The 6,497-nt window shown below is 37.1% G+C and overlaps 1 non-coding gene across 1 annotated transcript; it reads right to left on the bottom strand.

Moving 5' to 3' along the window:
- Positions 1–2,437: 2,437 nt before the first annotated feature.
- LOC130953468 (small nucleolar RNA R71) lies at positions 2,438–2,545 on the bottom strand. The gene has a single exon (XR_009075638.1). It is a non-coding gene; the product is annotated as a small nucleolar RNA R71 (small nucleolar RNA).
- Between the last annotated feature and the right edge of the window lie 3,952 nt (positions 2,546–6,497).

Raw genomic sequence — 6,497 nt, 5'->3', positions numbered from 1 at the left:
AGGATTGGATGAAAGTAGCAAGAAAGCAGAGATTCAAAAGGAACACATCATCTCCATACACTTATCTAAAATTCCTACCAATCATTTACATAAGTATCTTTATCTTATTTTATGCTTTATTTATTATTAATTTCAAACCCTTTATAACCATTTGAAATCCACCTAACTGAGATTTACAAGATGACCATAGCTTGCTTCATACCAACAATCTCCGTGGGATCCACCCTTACTCACGTAAGGTATTACTTGGACGACCCAGTGCACTTGCTGGTTAGTTATGCGAAGTTGTGAGAAAGTGTGATGCACGTTTGAGAGCGTTACCAGGTTTTTGGCGCCATTGTTGATGATCACAATTTCGTGCACCAAGTTTTTGGCGCTGTTGCCGGGGATTGTTCGAGTTTGGACAACTGATAGTTCATCTTGTTGCTCAGATTAGGTAATTTTCTTTTTAAAAATTTTTCAAAAACCTTTCAAAATTTTTTTTAATATTTTTATTTGTTTTCGTTTCTCTAAAAATAATTTTCGAAAAAAATCCAAAAAAAAATTTAGAAAATCATAAAATTCAAAAATATTATGTTGCTTGTTTGAGTCTTGAGTCAATTTTTAAGTTTGGTGTCAATTGCATATTTTCAAAATTTTTGTATTTTTCGAAAATTCATGCATGTGTTCTTCATGATCTTCAAGTTGTTCTTGATAAAGTCTTCTTGTTTGATCTTCATGTTTTCTTGTTTTATGTCTTTTGTTATTTTTCATATGCATTTTTGCATTCATAATGTCTAAGCATTAAAGACTACTAAGTTTGGTGTCTTGCATGTTTTTCTTTTCTTGAAAATTTTTCAAAAATAAGTCTTGATGTTCATCTTGATCTTCAAAGTGTTCTTGGTGTTCATCTTGACATTCATAGTGTTCTTGCATGCATTAAGTGTTTTGATTCATAATTTTCATGTTATGAGTCATTTTTGTGTTTTTCTCTCTCATCATTAAAAATTCAAAAATTAAAAATATCTTTTCCTTTTTTTCTCATAAATTTTGAAAAATTTGATTTGACTTAGTCAAAAATTTTTAAAACTTAACTATTTCTTATAAGCCAAGTCAAATTTTCAATTTTAAAAATCTTATCTTTTCAAAATCTTTTTCAAAAATCAAATCTTTTTAATTTTTTTATTATTTTCGAAAATTTTTAAAATTTATTTTCAAAATCTTTTTCTTATCTTTATTTCAGAATTTCGAAAACTTTACTAACAATTAATGTGATTGATTCAAAAATTTGAAGTTTGTTACTTTCTTGTTAAGAAAGGTTCAATCTTTAAATTCTAGAGTCATATCTTTTAGTTTCTTGTTAGTCAAGTAATCAATTTTAATTTTAAAAATCAAATCTTTTCCAAAATATATTTTTCAATAATATCTTGTCAAAATATCTTTTTCAAATCATATCTTTTTCAAAATCAATTTCAAAATCTTTTCCAACTTCTTATCTTTTCAAAATTGATTTTCAAATCTTTTTCAACTAACTAATTGACTTTTTATTTGTTTCTTATCTTTTTCAAAATCACCTAACTACTTTCCTCTCTCTAATTTTCGAAAATTACCTCTCTCTTTTTCAAAATTTTCTTAATTAACTAATCGTTTCAAATTTTAATTTTAATTTTAATTATTCTCTTAATTTTCGAAAATCACTAATTTTTCAAAAATAATTTTTGAACTCTCTCTCTCATCTTCTTCTATCTATTTATTCATCTACTAACACCTCTCTTCTACTCAAGAATTCGAACTTACTCTTCCCCCTTGTGTTTGGATTCTCACCTTTTTCTTCTTTTATTCTTTTCTTCTTCTACTAACATAAAGGAATCTCTCTACTGTGGTAAAGAGGATCCCTATTATTATTTTCTGTTCCCTTCTTTTTCATATGAGCAGGAGCAAGGACAAGAATACTCTTGTTGAAGCAGATCCTGAACCTGAAAGGACTCTGAAGAGGAAACTAAGAGAAGCTAAATTACAACAATCCAAAGACAACCTTACAGAAATTTTCGAAAAGGAAGAAGAGATGGCAGCCGAAAATAATAATGCAAGGAGGATGCTTGGTGACTATACTACACCTACTTCCAAATTTGATGGAAGAAGCATCTCAATCCCTCCCATTGGAACAAATAATTTTGAGCTGAAACCTCAACTAGTTGCTCTAATGCAACAAAACTGCAAGTTTCATGGACTTCCATCAGAAGATTCCTATCAGTTTTTAACTGAAGTCTTATAGATCTATGAGACTGTTAAGACTAATGGAGTAGATCCTGAAGTCTACAAGCTCATGCTTTTCCCTTTTGCTGTAAGAGACAGAGCTAGAACATGGTTAGATTCACAACCTAAAGATAGCCTGGACTCTTGGGATAAGCTGGTCACGGCCTTCTTGGCTAAGTTCTTTCCTCCTAAAAAACTGAGCAAGCTTAGAGTGAATGTTCAGACCTTCAAACAAAAAGATGGTGAATCCCTCTATGAAGCTTGGGAAAGATACAAGCAGATGACCAAAAGGTGTCATTCTGATATGCTTTCAGAGTGGACCATTTTGGATATATTCTATTATGGTCTATCTAAGTTCTCTAAGATGTCACTGGACCATTCTGCAGGTGGATCCATTCACCTAAAAAAAATGCCTGCAGAAGCTCAAGAACTCATTGACATGGTTACAAATAACCAATTCATGTACACCTCTGAGAGGAATCCTGTGAGTAATGGGACGCCTCAGAAGAGGGGAGTTCTTGAAATTGATGCTCTGAATACCATATTGGCTCAGAACAAAATGTTAACTCAACAAGTCAACATGATTTCTCAAAGTCTGAATGGATGGTAAAATGCATCCAACAGTACTAAAGAGGCATCTTCTGAAGAAGAAGCTTATGATCCTGAGAACCCTGCAATGGCAGAGGTAAATTACATGGGTGAACCTTATGGAAACACCTATAATTCCTCATGGAGAAATCATCCAAATTTCTCATGGAAGGATCAACAAAAGCCTCAATAAGGCTTTAATAATGGTGGAAGAAACAGGCTTAGCAATAGCAAGCCTTTTCCATTATCTTCTCAGCAACAGACAGAGAATTCTGAGTAGAGCTCCTCTAGCTTAGCAAACATAGTTTCTGATCTGTCTAAGGCCACTTTAAGTTTCATGAGTGAAACAAGGTCATCTATTAGAAATTTGGAGGCACAAGTGGGCCAGCTGAGTAAGAAAATCACTGAAACTCCTCCTAGTACTCTCCTAAGCAATACTGAAGAGAATCCAAAAAGAGAGTGCAAGGCCATTGACATAGTTAAAATGGCCGAATCTAGAGAGAAAGGGGAGTACGTGAATCCTAATGAGGAAGACCTCATGGGACGTCTCCCAGACAAGAAGGAGTTCCCTATTGAGGACCTAAAGGAATCTGAGGCTCATATAGAGACCATAGAGATTCCATTAAACCTTTTTCTGCCATTCATGAGCTCTGAAAATTATTCTTCATCTGAAGAGGATGAAGATGTAACTAGAGAGCAAGTTGCTCAATATCTAGGAGCCATTACGAAGCTGAATGCCAAGTTGTTTAGTAATGAGACTTGGGAAGGTGAACCTCCCTTGCTCATTAGTGAACTAGATACATGGGTTTAGTAAACTCTACCTCAAAAGAAACAAGATCCTGGTAAATTCTTAATACCCTGTACCATGGGCACTATGACCTTTGAGAAGGCTCTATGTGACCTAGGGTCAGGTATAAATCTTATGCCACTCTCTGTAATGAAGAAGCTGGGGATCTTTGAGGTACAGGCTGCCACATTCTCATTACAGATGGCAGACAAGTCAGTAAGACAAGCTTATGGATTGGTAGAGGACGTGTTAGTAAAGGTTAAAGGCCTTTACATCCCTGCTGATTTCATAATCTTAGACACTAGGAAGGAAGAGGATGAATGCATCATCCTTGGAAGACCCTTTCTAGCCACAGCAGAAGCTGTGATTGATGTTAACAGAGGAGAATTAGTCCTTCAATTGAATGGGGACTACCTTGTGTTTAAGGCCCAATGGTATCCCTCAGTAAACATGAAAAAGAGGCACGATAAGCTTCTCTCAATATAGAGTCAAACAAAGCCCCCACAAACAAACTCTAAGTTTGGTGTTGGGAGGCCACAACCAAACTCTAAATTTGGTGTTGAACCCCCACATACAAATTCTAAGTTTGGTGTTGGGAGGTCCCAACAATGCTCTGATGATTTGTGAGGCTCCATGAGAGCTCACTGTCAAGCTATTGACATTAAAGAAGTGCTTATTGGGAGGCAACCCAATTCTTATTTATCTATATTTTTATTGTTCTTTTATGTTTTATTAGGTCCATGATCATGTGGAGTCACAAAACAAATACTAAAATTAAAAACAGAATCAAAAATAGCAGAGGAAACAGCACACCCTGGAGGAAGAGCTTACTGGCGTTTAAACGCCAGAACAAAGCATGAATCTGGCGTTGAATGCCAGAAATAAGCAACAGTCTGGCATTTAAATGCCAGGATTACACCCTGAGGAGAGCTGGCATTCAGCGCCAGAAACATGCTGCAGACTGGCGTTGAACGCCCAAAACAAGCATAGAGCTGGCGTTTAACGCCAGAAATAAGCATCAATCTGGCGTTAAATGCCAGGATTGCATGCAAAGGGCATTTTACACGCCTAATTAGTGCAGGGATGATTCATCTTTGATACCTTAGGATCTGTGGACCCCATATGATCACCTCAGGATCTGTGGACCCCACAGGATCTCTACCTACCTCAACTCACCTTCTCTCCTCTTCACACAATCCAATGACACTCTTCCCTAAACACCCTTCACCAATCACCTCAATCTCTCTTCCCCATCACCTCTTCACCACTCCCATCCATCCACTCTTCCCCATAAACCCCACCTACCTTCAAATTCAAAATCTCTTTCCCACCCAAACCCACCCTAAATGACCGAACCTACTACCCTCTCCCTCCACTATATAAACCCCTTTATCCTTCTTCATTTTAACACAACACAACCCTCTCTTCTCCCCCTTGACCGAACCCACACATCTCTTCCTCTCCTCCATATCTTCTTCTTTTCCTTCTATTCTTTCTCTTTTTTTGCTCGAGGACGAGCAACATTCTAAGTTTGGTGTGGTAAAAGCATAGCTTTTTTGTTTTTCCATAACCATTGATGGCACCTAAGGCCGGAAAAACCTCTAGAAAGAGGAAAGGGAAGACAAAAGCTTCCACCTCTGAGTCATGGAAGACGGAGAGATTCATCTCAAAAGCCCATAAAGACCACTTCTATGAAGTTGTGGCTAAGAAGAAGGTGATCCCTGAGGTCCCTTTCATGCTCAAGAAAAATGAGAATCCGGAGATCTGACCAACCCCATTCAATAAGTCGGAATATTAATGGTTCAAGAGTTCTATGCCAATGCATGGATCACTAGGAACCATGATCAAAGTATGAACCTGAATCCAAAGAATTATCTTACAATGGTTCGAGAAAAATGCTTAGATTTCAGTCCAGAAAATGTAAGGTTGGCATTCAACTTGCCTATAATGCAAGAAGATGCACGCCCCTACATTAGAAGGGTCAACTTTGATAAAAGGTTAGACCAAGTCCTTATGGACATATGTGTGGAAGGAGCTCAATGGAAAAGAGACTCAAAAGGCAAGCCGGTTCAATTGAGAAGACTGGATCTTAAGCTTGTGGCTAGAGGATGGTTGGAGTTCATCCAACGTTCCATCATCCCCACTAGCAACTGATCCGAAGTTACTGTGGATCGGGCCACCATGATCCATAGCATCATGATTGGAGAGGAAGTATAAGTTCATGAAGTCATCTCTCTTGAATTCTAGAAAGTAGCTGAAAAGTCCTCCACCATGGCAAGGCTAGCTTTTCCTCATCTTATTTGCCATCTATGCTACTCAGCTGGAGTTGTCATAGAAGAGCCACCCTCATTGAAGAGGACAAGCCCATCACTAAGAAAAGGATGGAGCAAACAAGAGAATCCGTCCATGGATCTCAAGAGACGCATGAGGAAACTCATCATCAAGAAATCCCTGAGATGCCTCAAGGGATGCACTTTCCTCCAAATAACTATTGAGAACAACTCAACACTTCTCTAGAAGGATTGAGTCATGATATGAACCAATTAAGGGTGGAACACCAAGAGCACTCCATCATTCTCCATGAGATTAGAGAAGATCAAAGAGTAATAAGGGAGGAGCAACAAAGGCAAGGAAGAGACATAGAAGAACTCAAGGACATCATTGGTCCTTCAAGAAGAAGACGCCACCATCACTAAGGTGGACTCATTCATTGTTCTTATTTCTCTGTTTTCGGTTTTTATGCTATATGTTTGTCTATGTTTGTGTCTCTACTTCATGATCATTAGTGTTTAGTAACTATGTCTTAAGGCTATGAATAATTCCATGAATCCTTCACCTTTCTTAAATGAAAAATGTTTCTAATACAAAAGAACAAGAAGTACATCAG

This window comes from Arachis stenosperma, chromosome 9, assembly GCF_014773155.1.
Source record: "Arachis stenosperma cultivar V10309 chromosome 9, arast.V10309.gnm1.PFL2, whole genome shotgun sequence".
In the NCBI taxonomy this organism is placed as follows: Eukaryota; Viridiplantae; Streptophyta; class Magnoliopsida; order Fabales; family Fabaceae; genus Arachis; species Arachis stenosperma.
The sequence above is the reverse complement of the archived record's forward strand: the minus strand, read 5'-3'. Positions and strand labels throughout refer to the sequence as shown.